This window comes from Anas acuta, chromosome 4 (assembly GCF_963932015.1).
Source record: "Anas acuta chromosome 4, bAnaAcu1.1, whole genome shotgun sequence".
Classification (NCBI taxonomy): Eukaryota; Metazoa; Chordata; class Aves; order Anseriformes; family Anatidae; genus Anas; species Anas acuta.
In genome coordinates, this window is record NC_088982.1 from 49,912,498 (window position 1) to 49,926,134 (window position 13,637).

A 13,637-nucleotide genomic window follows, 5' to 3' on the forward strand; every position below is an offset into this window, starting at 1 on the left:
GAACAACTCATGGGTTGAGATAAGGATAATTTAACTAAAGGGAAAAAATTATTAATGAAAGATTATTATTAACTAAATAATTCAAAGGAAAAAAAAAATAAAGGCTATGTGAAAGTGCAGAGGGAAGAAATTACTCTCTACTTCCCACAAATGAGCGATGCTTGACCATGTCCTTGAAGCAGAGCCTCAATGCATATAGCTGGTGTTCGGGAGGAGGACCGATGTTTTCACAAAGAGAACCCATCCCTTCCCTCGTCTTCCCTTCTCCACTTTTTATTGCTGAGTGTGACACCACATTGTATGGAATATCCCTTTGGTGATGTTTCTCTTCTCACTTTTTGCCCACCCCCTAGTAGGGTTAGAGAGAGTCCTGATGCTGTGCCAGCACTGCTCAGCAGCAGACACAACACTGGTGTGATAGCACTGCTGTTCCAGCTACAAGTGCAGAGCACAGCACTGTATGGGCTGCTGCAGGGAAAGTTAACATCCCAGCCAGACCCAGTACACAGGGTTAGTGCTAGACGCTGTAGAGAATGAACGGTAGAATGACATGCTTTTTCCTGTAAAGAGCACTTTGTTTTCTCTTTCACCACTAACATTTCACCAGAAGTTGCTAATAACCTTATGCAGTTAATTATGTTATTGCTATGCACAAATAAGTGATATTTTGCATATTTTATTGCTTTCTACATAATTAGTATGCAAAAATTTGTGATATCAATATAAGCATAATACACAAACTAATGTCCCCACATATTCAGTAACAACCAAAATAAGAATCGCAACTCATTTCCCTCCTGAGATGTGGCACTCATTGCTCAAAACTAGGTAATTACAAAGTTCAGGTCTAGATTTTTTTTCTGCCTCAAATTCATAAATTCATTTGACCTAAAAATAAAGCCTTATTTTTTGAAAGCACTCCAACTACTGCAGACATTCCCTCAAGCCCATAAAATTAGAGTAATATCAGAATCAGAGATATTAAAATATGAGCACAGAAGTGGAACACTGAAAGGATTCAGGTTGTTTGGGTTCAGGTTATAAACTCCACAAGTGTAATTTCAACTGCTTACTTTATAGCAGCATTACTGCACTGGATATCCCTCCTTAGAAACAGAGTCAATTTTCATTCAGCTTTGCTGTGAACATTAATGCTGTAATTTCTTACCCCTTTGCAGCTTTGAAGGATGACAGAAATGAAATACAGAGGCAATTATTTCAGTTTTTATTGGAATACCACTTTTGTGGATTTTTTTTTTTAATGTTCATCTTCAAAATTCCGGTGTGATATAACCAGGAAGAGTTTCTTCTCCACTCTATAGTGTCAACGCTAACCACACACTTTTAAGTGATAGCTTTTTTTGTGCACACAACAAATGTGTTCTAAGTACTACGCTGAAGGAACTACCTACTAAAGGCTCAAGTTGCATCTCCTCCATATATTCCTCTAATTTTCCCCCCTGCTTTAATCCTACCATGTCTGGTCAAAAGTGATTCAGTGACACACAACCCACCGCCAGTATAAAGACAATAATTTAAGGGTCTTCTCTGTCAATATCTGTTATACCTGAAAAGATTCATTTTATTATTCACTTTCTGCATATTTTTGGGGGAATAATCAAGCAGTGAACATCTGCTCAGTCTCCAGAGATTTGTATAAATCATTCTGACAGAAATACATGCCTCTCTTCCTCAGGGTACCATACTGAACCAAACAACTACACACATGACAAACACACAGCTCATTTGTGCCTCCTCATATACTTCTGGAGGTGCATGAAAAGCTTTTGGTGCAAACCTTACAACAAATTGAACCAGTGGCGCACAAGGTCTAGAGGTTGTCTTCCTGAAGAAGGACTCTCACCAATGCTTTTAGTGTCAAAGCTGATCAAAGCAAAAAGCCAAGTAGGAATAAGGCAGCGTAAGCCTCCTGCCCTGAACAGAGGTGAACACAGATGCTGACATCCACTTTCCTTTAATAAGATGGAAGAGGTGGAACAGTCACTGCCTTCCTCACTGCACCACTCTTTAGTTGAGAGTGTCCAATTTGAAGAGCTGAGAAGAGTTCTTCTCTGTGCACTAAAACACATCCAATACTGTGTCATTTATTTACATGGTAGCGCTGTGCTGCCTAGCAAGGGTTAAGAAATTGGTGGGAAAAAAGTAAACAAGTGTTTTGTTTTCGTCCTTCTTAATGGAGTGATAGAATTTCCTCTAGCAATTGAAAGATACTGTTAATGTGACCCCATTATCTTTGTAACCTCTTGGTTCAGCTGCTGTGAGATAGCCCTCCTTGTTTGACAGGAAGGGTGGGCAAGGGTGGCAGCTCCTCTGTGAATTTTGTATAGGACTGTTTAACATGCAGAAAGGTTCAGCTTTACAGACTTCTGTGTATTCCTATCTGATAACTGTTTTTATTTTCATCCTGCCTTCTCTTTTCTTATTCCCCTTGCTCAGTGTCACACAGAATTGCCATCAGTGCAGTTTCTGCAATTTTGTTCTGTTTTGCCTCCCTCCCCCCCTTCTCTTCCTGCTGAATAGACTTGTACTGTTATCTTAGTTCTGGCTTTTTAATTCACTAACTCATTGCCTTTTACCCTCCACTGCCTTTCTCCATTTTATTTCAAGGCTATTAAGATTAGATTTAATTTCTGATGATTTCCTGCTTTTGTTTGATCTGTGAAGTTTATCAGGTCCAAACCTTTTTCCTCAGTACTTCTGCAACTACATTTTACAGATTGCCACCAATTTGTCCATCTCCTACCTAAATTTTGAACAATGCTATCATTACTTTAAAAAAAAAAAAAAACACCTTGTTATCTGCCTGTGTTGTTCCCTCAAAATGCCAACCAACAGTTTCTTCTTCATTTCCATTCTTTCTTTTTAAGCCAACTGAACATTTGCAGAAAGGTGAGTATTTCAGGCAATTCTTCAGCAGTTCCAGATTTTATCTAAGTGTACTCATTACATGAAAAGTACCTTGCATGCTCTGGTTCTGAGTCTTCCTTTTTTTGAATTCGGACAAGTTTGTAATTCAGGTTTCACTTATCAAATTTGTTCCAAACTACATCCATGCTGGCTGCATTATACTATACCTTTTATTCTGGCACAGGTGAAAATCCAATTATCTCCTGAAGGTCCTTCTCTATAGATCTACTGTTTCTGTGACAGCATTTAAAGGTGAATAAATAGCATAACTTTATTAATCATTTTATCGTTGTTCAGAGTTCTTCAGGCTACATACACCCTAAGTATGTGTCTAGTCTTTTCTCCTCATCTTTTCTTTCACTTCTAAAAAGACAGATAAATTCTTCACTTTGTTCACGCCAAGTCTTGGCCCCATGAATCAAAGAAAATGCTTTGTATAAAGACACACAGCAACATTGTCCTTTGTTCCATTCACCAATACTACCAAGGCTGTATCACCTACCAAGCTGATACATGACAGCATCATCTGTAGTGAACAGCTTTGAGAAAGAGCATTACCATAAAACAACCAAAAGTAGCAACTATATTCCTTTTCCTTGACTGCTAGATGAACTATACATTTTGATTCAAGTTGCATTAAAGAAATGTTAACAGTTGTGAAGCTTTAGCCACTAAGCATTATGCTGTAGAAATAGTCCCCATTTCCTGAATGACAGCCAAAACAATCTAACATTCAGTTGTCAGTTTAGAACAGTCTCTTTAAGCCAAGTGGGAAACAACCACAACCCACATCTCTTAAGCATGGAACCTTCAAAAAAACCTGCCAATATACAGATGGGAACAGGTGGAGTAGGACCAAAGCATGATCTACAGATATTTTCTGAATATATAAAAAAAAAGCAAACAAAAGTTTCAGTAGATAAGACATGCTCCTGAAAATTTCTGCACTATGCTTTCATCTCCTCTTATGCCTAGTTCAATGTTCAAGCACAGCCCTTTCATCTTTGAAAGATCAGGCTACAGCTTTTATACCCAGGCAGGTTTAATAAAAAAGATTCAATATAAGTTCTGTGTAGCCAGCACCATCACAACATTAACAATTGCCCTAACAGTGAGCAAAAGTTAGGTTAGATGATCAGTCTGTCCTTGGGAAAACTGGATTCACAGTTCCTTTTCTTCCATGCTCCTTCAAGACGCTATTCAGACCACAGTCTCACAATAGTGAAAAATGCTCTACTCCTGTCAATAAATGTGTTTCAAAGTGAGGTACATTTCCATTTTAAACACCGTTGTGTTGTCTAAGCACAGACTCTACATGTCTAAGGGTGATACTCTGAACCATGTTCCAAATAATCACCCCCTTCAGGAAAAAAAAATGGTTCTTGAAACCTCTTTCAAGGCGTACTACAGGGAAGCTATCCACACACTCTATTCCAAATTACTTCCAGAGAAATTCGAGAAATAGAGGCTTTCAAGTAGAGCAAGCACAATGGAAATGGTACAAATAAGCAACTTGATGGCAAGTATTTAAAATCCCATACTACTTAAGGCTGACTTTAAGTGAGGAACTATTAAGTATGCATATCAAGAGCTCCTGGCAACTTTTAATGAAAAGGTCACCAGCATTTCAGGTTGACCTTGTTTGTGTAGATCTCTACAGCACCCATGGTAAGTGACTGGAAGAACCTGACCAGATACCCTGTTTCAGGACCTAAATCTATCACCTACTCACCAAACTTACCTAAAGAACTGCTAGGAGTCTAGCAATGCCCACAAGAAGTTAAAACTAGAAAGTACCTGAACTGTTCTGACAGCCAGTTGACCTGAAAACACTTGAGCTCACTGTTGAGATCCCTTCTCAGCCAACTATTAATTATTCTCTGGTACTGGGCCAATTTACATTTATAACTTCTATTTAGAACCACTGACAATTGCATATTTCTTTGAGTTCACGCTCACTTTGTATGAATAGCTCATCATGCTACCAGCCCATCTTCCATGTCTGTGCCTAGAGGTCACAGAAGAACCACACAAGCATCCCCCCCCGCCCCCCCCCAAGGTCTCTTTCCAAAAGTTCCCACTCAACTGACTGCTGGGCTCTTTCACTCTGCCCATGAGACTACCCTGCCCTAGATGTTTATACATGAATGCTGTGCGGTTCTAGATGCTGGTCACCTTACCCAAGTTTGATTTCATCTCCTTGCACAACACCTTGGAATTTAATTAAGATCAACAGTAAATGATATCGCATGTTGCAGAAGGTAGGCTGAAAGAGCTTGAGAAAAAAAGCTATAGAAATTAAAAAGCCAGCAGCATGTTTCTTGTTTCGGTTGTCTTGTTTTGACAGTACCTCCAGCATTTGCAGGTTTAATTTCTCTTTCAAGCTAGAGGCATAAAGCAAAGTGACAAAGAAAACGATTTTGTCCAGCCTCAGCTAGTCATTTTGAGGTAATTACAGCACTGAATGTTCAGCCTGAAGTTTTCCAGATAATTAGAGGTTTAGGTTAGCTGCCTTTCTCTAGTACATATTTCAATTCCAACTTATCTCCATTAAAATAACCCCCAAACCACACAGAATGACATTCTCTAGATTATGGCAACAGATTTTGTCGTATAGCCTAGTACTTCCATAGCTTTCTTAGAAATCTAGGTAAATAAACAAGGTATCCTATGTTATCTCCTGGTCTCCATCCACATTTTTATTTTCTGTGACTTAGATATAGCATGTTAGATGTACGGCTATAAGGAACTATCCCCGTAAGCAATGAAAGCAAAGCAACAGGACGAACACATACAGGTTGGGGCAGGACTGAGAAAAGTTTAGTTTCCAACAAAATTGTTCATTCAGCATAATCCTCTTGCTCAACCAAAATACTCTTAGGTTTCAAGTTCCTACAAATCCTTTAAATAGCACTGAACATTGAAATAAAGACTAGATGACAAATCTTTCATTTTACAAAAACTATATTCAGGGCTGAATATTTGATAGTGATACAGGTGAACAGGCAAACTCACAGACTGCTTCAGATTACTCTTATTTAGGTCTAGGTGAAAATTTCTTGTAGACCTTTCAAAGGAGAAGTTCATTTGAGTAATGTCAAAACGCACATGGCTCCCATACAATAAGTATACACACCCCTGAGTTAATGGAATCAAACCCATAATTTTAGAAATTCAATATCTTTTGTGAATAAATACAAAAAGCCTGTCACTAGAAGTCACTAATATTTACTATATATCTTGAACACTGAGAAGACCAAAAAAAATTAACCACCAGCATTTGTCAAATCTAGATATTAACCATGGATTAATTCTGGAGTGCTCTGTGGCATAAAGGATTAATTTTTGCACTTTGTTGAAATATGCAATTCACTTCCAAATTATCACCATTGTAACCAGTAGCACAAAGTAACAAAAGCTGTAGTACAGCAGCAAACTTGTTCTAAGAATCTTTTTTTATCAAATTAAGAGCCTAGTGCTGCACCACTGATTTAATGAATACTTTTGTCTCTTAAGTTAATGGCATCATTTCAACTCTCTGAAGAAACAATAATATATTATGGATTCACAATCAAGAAATGCATTGTGACTGCAAATTCTATTTCTTATATCCCTCTGTATATAATTAAGATTTAAATTCCTTGCACTGTACTCGAGCCATAAGCAATCCTCTGAGAGTTTTTAAATGAGCTTTAATGATCACTCCACAGGAGGATTTTGAATACTAACATTATCAATAAAAACAGCTCTATAAATATGCTAGCTCCACAGATCTGTTTCTCATCACAGAATGTTATTGGTGCCATTGTGGGTAGCTACATCATCCTATGGACTTTAGGAGGTCAGATAGCATCCACTATAAAAAGCAAACATATTAAGAAGAAAATTGCAAGGCTCATCTGTATTTCTTGCTGATATACCTCTACAGCTAGAGTCTAGCAGCCATTCCTTACTTGCTTTGTCTTCAGAACATTGACCTAAGTGATGGATATCAACTACCACTGAATATCCAAAGATCATTTGTAAAGTATTCTAGTCTGATTGTGGTCAAGGACATCTCTTCCCTTTCCATCATCCACTTACATCAGCTCCTTATGGTTTCATGATCGGCTTCTGTAACATGCTTCTTCTTTCTCCCACAAGAGTAAAGGGCAGAACTTAGTAATACTTATTTATTTTTTCCACTAGCTTGAAACTCTGGATTTTATCACAAAGACCACAACCAATTCAGGGAACCTGTTTGATATAAAATGATATCCAAAAACATGCTGTTTTATAAAGCTATTTTTATAAATCTTGAGGAAAACAACAGAAGCACATTGCTTTGAATAAAGAATACTGTTGTACATTTAAATTATTACAGGACTTGCCTAATAACATACAGAAAGAAAGTTGTTTTTAAACCAAAACTACACTAAGTGCCCATTTAAATATGTAGCCATATATTATAAAGAAATCTTTGCTTCACTAGGAAGGAGATTGTTGCCTGAAAGCACACAGGAGGAAAAGATGTAATCACATCAATTTAAATCGTGTTCCTTATAGGTTTTGTACCTCTCCTAGATCATTTCACTTTGTCACGTTTCCCTCATTACACTTCATATGCTAGCCATCAAACACATTAAAAATGGGAAAAAATATGGGAAGTCTTGGATAAATTTAAATTGATGAAGGCCTTCAAAGTCAACACAAATTAACACTCCAAGGAAGAGCCAACGCCTCCACTTCAATTTTGCATGCAAAATTCTTAACCATCACTGACCAAAAGTAAATTTGGTATATCCTGCACACTGAGCCACAGGCTGGACAGCACAACTTGAAGAACCACCACTGCTGTCACGATGCACTGCACACCAGAGAGGCAGCGCATGGACACAGTACAGCATGGTGAGAGCCATTTTTTAAAACTTGGTTATACTGAAAACCCTGAAACACATCAGTATCTGAAACTTTCTCCAAAATGACACACTATCACTGATTTTATAGCTCTCTATACCATGTATTCTTCTTCAGAAAATAGATTTTCTTCTGAGGGCACTTGCTTCCAAACCGGAGTCTATATTTCACATAATCCATATTGAAGTGTAGTAAATGCAGCACTCCCATAAAAATCAATATTCAGCGTAGCTTTACATTGTGTTGAATGTATACTTTTGCTTAGCTCTTATCACATCTCGCAAGTTCGCAGGAATATAAGTCTGTCTGAACAGACTTAATGAACTTCAGCACACTTAAAAGCAGCATTGCTTTGACTAAACAAGTACTTTTATGTATTTCAGACAGTACTAGAAACTATTCTTTATTTAGAAGGTGACATTATTAAACACATTTGTCTTCACATGTTGCATTATACTAAAAAATTAATGTCTACATCTTTGAACTTTTTCCTGCTTAATAAATGCAACACTTCTCTTTTGCTTATTCCAGAAAAAAAAAGTTCTTCACAAAAGACATTTAATTTCCCCAGTAAGTTATTTTACAGCATCTCAGATACAGAATCCAACCTGCAGGATCCAGTCCAGAAGACAATGTTGGAAGCTATAATGCTTATTCTTTTTTTCCATAATGACAATCCTCAGTTTGCTACACTGAAACACAGATAAACTCCAGACTGTTCCTGTTTGCTCAGTAGGGTGCAAAGTCTCCAGCAGCAGGGAAAATGGAAGCAGCAGCTTAACTAGCATTCAAAGTGGTGACAACAAGACTTTCTGGGCAATTAAACTGATGCCAGCCTCCTCTGTACTCAGAATTAGCAGTGTTCTCTGCAGGGTGGGGGGTGGGTGCAACTTCACTGAGAAATTAATGGGATTTACAAAAATCTGTATGACATAATACATGGTTTTCTGCAAAGGAGTAGATAGAAAGATGCTACAGATTTATGAAGGCTTCTGTCTAAAAGTCAATTAAGACTTCTTCCTCCCACTCTAGTAAAAGTTTATTGAATAATCTTTTCTCTGATACCTAGAATCTCTCTCTTAACTTGCAGCCTAAATGAACCCATGGTCTGCCCATACAAATTTGTCCTGACTGTCCGCTTCCCTCTTCTCCTCCTTTTGTTAATACACAGCAAGGTTAAGTAAAGAGCAATTACATGCTTGCACCTGCTCAGCTTTGCTAGGTTTGGCAAAAGTCAAAGCCTCTGGATCCTCAGATAGCTTCAACGATGGAGGATGAAAAAGAGCTTTGACTTTGCTATTTCAACAGTATACGTGTTATTGCAAAAACTTCACCTTTTGTGTTAGCATTAGTATTTCAACCTATCCTGCCAAGCTTCTGCAAAGTCTCCGACGTTAGGGATAAATACTTTTCCTATGATTTACCAATGAAACAAGATGACAAGCCATGTTTCTCAGCAAAAAAGCTTCCTTATTATTCCTAAGAGAATTACTTTATACTCTGTACTATTAGATTTCACCTGGCTCTACTAACATTGTGCTTTTTCTAAATTCTAGTGTTGTGTGAAACCAAGAGCTTGTCTTGAGACCAACATCTTTGTATTAGCAGTAAATGCCATGATACCACCCCATTCTTGGGCCACATTTAAAAACAGGCGAGGCAAAAAAACAACAGATAGCAATAGTGGCAGAACAGAGGCAATTTTCAGGCCTCCCTAGACTTGCTTTGCATCTTTCCATGCTGGCTTTCAGATTATCCAAAAAGACTTGTCATATTTGTCAAGAATTAGACTGAAGCATTAAATATTTCCCGACATTACTGATTTTTAATAAGCAATCCAAGAATGATTTTTTGTGGTTCTTCTAAAACCCTAGGGCGAAGTCTATTATCTCAAATGGATTTTTCACAGTAACGCTAAATTGAGCATCCCAAATCTGTAGTACACTAATTTAGCTCAATTTGATAAGCATTTTTGATCAGCAAGCCTTAAAGTATTTGAACAGGAGAAACATGGGTGTATTCAACATAAGTTTAACTGCATAGGCTTCAAATTTGGGAAAAATATATGAACGGGTATTCTCCTGTAAATGTTATGCAAGAACAGACATCACTAACAGTGGTGAAGGGAAGGTGAAAGCTTATCCAGACCAAACCACAAATACCCCTGCTCTGGAGTACTGGGGACAAGCTGGTTGTCAGCACAAAGCCCAAAAGTTAATATTTCACACCCCTGACTTCTCGTTTATCATCTGAGAACACTGGAAGTTGAAAGCAAATATGAAATTTAGGTATTCTTAAGTCTAATAAGTAGCCTGACTACTTAATTATCTAAACAAAAAATATATATAAATATATATATATATATATATCAAGAACAAATCGTATTTTATCCAAAATATTTGTGACCAGACTCAAAGTGCTACATGCATTTTTCCCTACACAGAAAAACAGGGGAGCTGACCAGGGTTTAAACTAGTCATCCCCACAGGCCCCTCCCAACCTAAAACAAGTATGAGTTATCATCAAGGGTTAAGTAAAATTCTATTAGCAGCTTACTCAAAAAAAGGCAAATTCAAAAGCACTTGGAGCCCTGATTTCAGATGGAGTCTTTTGCACCAATTGCTCTTTAAAAGAATAAATACAAAAATACTACAAGACTAGACAGTCCTTGCTGCACAGAGCACTACCCCCTGGTTACTCAGGAAGTCTGTGCATTCAGTCTGAGTCTCTCACAAGCAGTTGCTCTAGCTCCAAAACATTACTACTCTCTACTGCTTTTTGAGGTGACCCAATGTTCCAGAAGGGTATTTTGTATGCAGAAAGGTGCTATCTGTGTGAACTCCTTAGAGGTCACACCTGCCAGTGCTGCTTTCAGAATCAGATTCACCTGTTGAGAGCCATATTTTACTATGCACCTGCTGTGTTAACCAAACAAAGAGTATGAAATTAAATCACAGAATTTGAAGCAAAGTCTTTCTAAAATCTGTAGTCTGAACCAACTGATATCAGTCTTGAAGAACCTTTCAGTCTCTACGCTAGAAATAATAAATGCACAAGATGTTATGGCCAGATTGTAACAAGGGAAGAATTGTGCTGCCTGCCATTATGACTGGATTCCCTAAGTAAATCAGATGTCTCCATAAGGTCCTTCTTCACAGCGACCTTCAGCATTAGAGTACAACTAGAGTATCTCTAGTTGAACAGGGGATTTGGGGCAATGTGTTTTAAATACACACAGAAGCCTGCAGTCCTGTATCTCATACATAGGTATCCACAGACTTACTACCTCTACTATTCTGAATAACCATTGGCATTTTTCCTCTACATTTTGCTGTAATTACTTTTCTCCATACCTTCATCTTTGTGGAATGATGAATTCTTCCCTGATGTTGCCTATGAATCGGATAAGAGCAAGCATTTACTACTTAACTGTGAACCAGGTAAATCTAAAACATCACAATTCATGTGTTAGCTAACATGGCTATTTCCTTTTCAAACACTAAGAAAACAATCCTACTTGCATTGCAGTCAGTATAAAAACTGTTGTAATAAACAGTTCTGCTGTGCCAAAGGGTCACACAAGCCCACTGGTTCCTTTCACTAGCATTAGACATTATGCTCAGTAAAATAAGCTTATTCTACAATTATTTGGCAGTGGTAGCATTCTGGACTTATATCCACTTTCCTCCCTAGAAATGTATGCACAGAATAGTATATAATAAAGATCAGCATTTGTTTACAGCACAATGAAACACAGGAGGAGTTTTGTTGTTCACACAGTGACACTTCTGGAAGTAGCAAGAAAGTAGTTTTCCAAGCCTTTGACTTGCTTTCACTGTCAAAAAGGCTACTGAGCCCAAGAGCAGGGGGTTACTCAAAACAGCCAAGAGCTTTGGGATGTGCAGCTATTAAAGCCCATGAATCCTAAGGACAGCTGCATCAGCCAACATGCAACCCAGGCTTGTCAGTATTCATTATGCTGTTCCCACAGTAGAAAAGAGCTTAAATGCTCATTAAATCTGGAACTTTTCCAGACATTAAAGCAGTATGCTGGCTTTCTTAGCCTTTCAGATATGCCAGCATCATACCACCCTCTGTTTTTTATGATCATATCACCACCTACACCAAGAAGACCCACTTCTAGGCCACTTCTTTAATTCTTCAAAAGTAATGAAATCTATGCTGTTGCTAGTTATGGCTAGTCACACAAATATATGGGACATATTATGAAAATTAAGCAATCGTTATGATAGCACTGCTTGATCATTTAAACACAGATGTTCTCAGATGACGGTTCTTCATACTGACTGATCTTATGATACTAGCTCGCAATAATTTCCAGCAGCTAAATTGCAGGGGAAGACAGCTTAAATTTGTTCAGTACTTTCCTAATATTCCTTAACCACATAAGCAATTGCTGTTTTACCCTTGCCACCCAGTGCGACAGTAAACGAAAGGAGACCGCCATCAGATTCTCCAATCTGCTCCTGCCACACCACACCAATGCACTGCAGCTTACCCCGGCACGCTGCTGAGGCAGAGTTTTTCTCGCTGGCAGCGCTGCTCCTCACTTTAGAGGTTACTTTTTCCTCCTTGAATTGCTGCATTCAATAAAATAAAATAATAATACAAAAACAACAGCAAACAACCCTGCACTTCATCTCATTCAGAGCTTATTTCTCAAAAATGGCACAACAAACCCCACTGACTGTAATTTGTCTTCCCATGTTTTGTGTTACCTTCTGATGGACATTATTTACAAATAACAGGCAGACAACTAAAGCCAAAGAGCATACACAGGAGAAGATTTCCTAAATCAATATTTGATTGCTGAATCAGAGTATCTTGCAAAACTTATAGGACTCACAGGAGCAGCTCTCAGCAACTTAGTCTGAGTTATTAGCCTATATACATGGAATGGAACTACACAGCCCCAAGTGAAGCTTACAGCAAGAGAAAAACGCATAACGGAGAGAAATATCCCTCCAAAATAAAATTAAAATCACTACCTACCTAGGGCCTTTGAGTCACCATACCAACACAAAAAAAAAAAAAAAAATTCACAGCACCACCCATATCTTTCTTCCCCCACATCCTTTTATAAATTTTAGCAAACAAGCACCTGGCAGTCAGCTGAGATAATTAGTCCTACTACCACCCCATTAAGCATTGCAATAGCTTCATCTGTCCCTTTTAACCTCTCCTGCAACACCTGGTTTGTCTTGAGCCTGTCCTGGAGATTAACCCTCGGCTCTCCAAGCTTTTGATTTGTATCACACATGATTTTGAATTAACAGAAACACATTCTGAAAATGTAACAGAAAATACAGCTTTGTAAGGGATGATTCCAAGTTCAGATGGCTTATCTTGGAGAAAATATAGCATGACCATGCACTAAAACACAGAAATAATATTGAGAAGCCCTTGGTTTGCATCTTTTGTTAGTTTCATTGCATTTACAATCAATAATAAAGTTTAAAAAGTATGCAGGAAAATGTCACAAAACAGTACATTGAATGCAAAGAATAATAATGATCAGTGAGGCATGGCAAGCTCTGGTCATGTTTTCAGCCTAGAGTGGCTCTGTCAGGCAGGTGACTGGGCCAGAAACAACAGCTTCAGTACCAGTCAGACGAACTTATTATAGAAAATTGAAGATCCCTCACACACGTACAAATTAAGCTTGAAGTCACAGAAATACACATACATATATGCCAACATGCATTCAAAGTAATAATCATAACTCTTTCTTAAACAATACTTGCCTATTTTTTAAATAAAGGCTGAGGAGAATATCTACAGAAGATTAAAGA

General features: G+C 37.9%; 1 long non-coding RNA gene across 7 annotated transcripts in view; it reads right to left on the reverse strand.

Annotated features, from left to right (window-relative positions):
* Positions 1–12,962, reverse strand: part of LOC137856148 (uncharacterized) — a 77,909-nt gene extending 64,947 nt beyond the window's left edge. For 6 of the 7 annotated variants that reach the window (XR_011096228.1, XR_011096230.1, XR_011096227.1 and 3 more), the window contains exon 1: positions 12,838–12,962. This is a non-coding gene — a long non-coding RNA (uncharacterized lncRNA). Of the gene's footprint in view, positions 1–12,343; positions 12,460–12,837 lie in introns of those variants that run through there. The other variant, XR_011096232.1, reaches the window with a different exon arrangement.
* Positions 12,963–13,637: the final 675 nt, after the last annotated feature.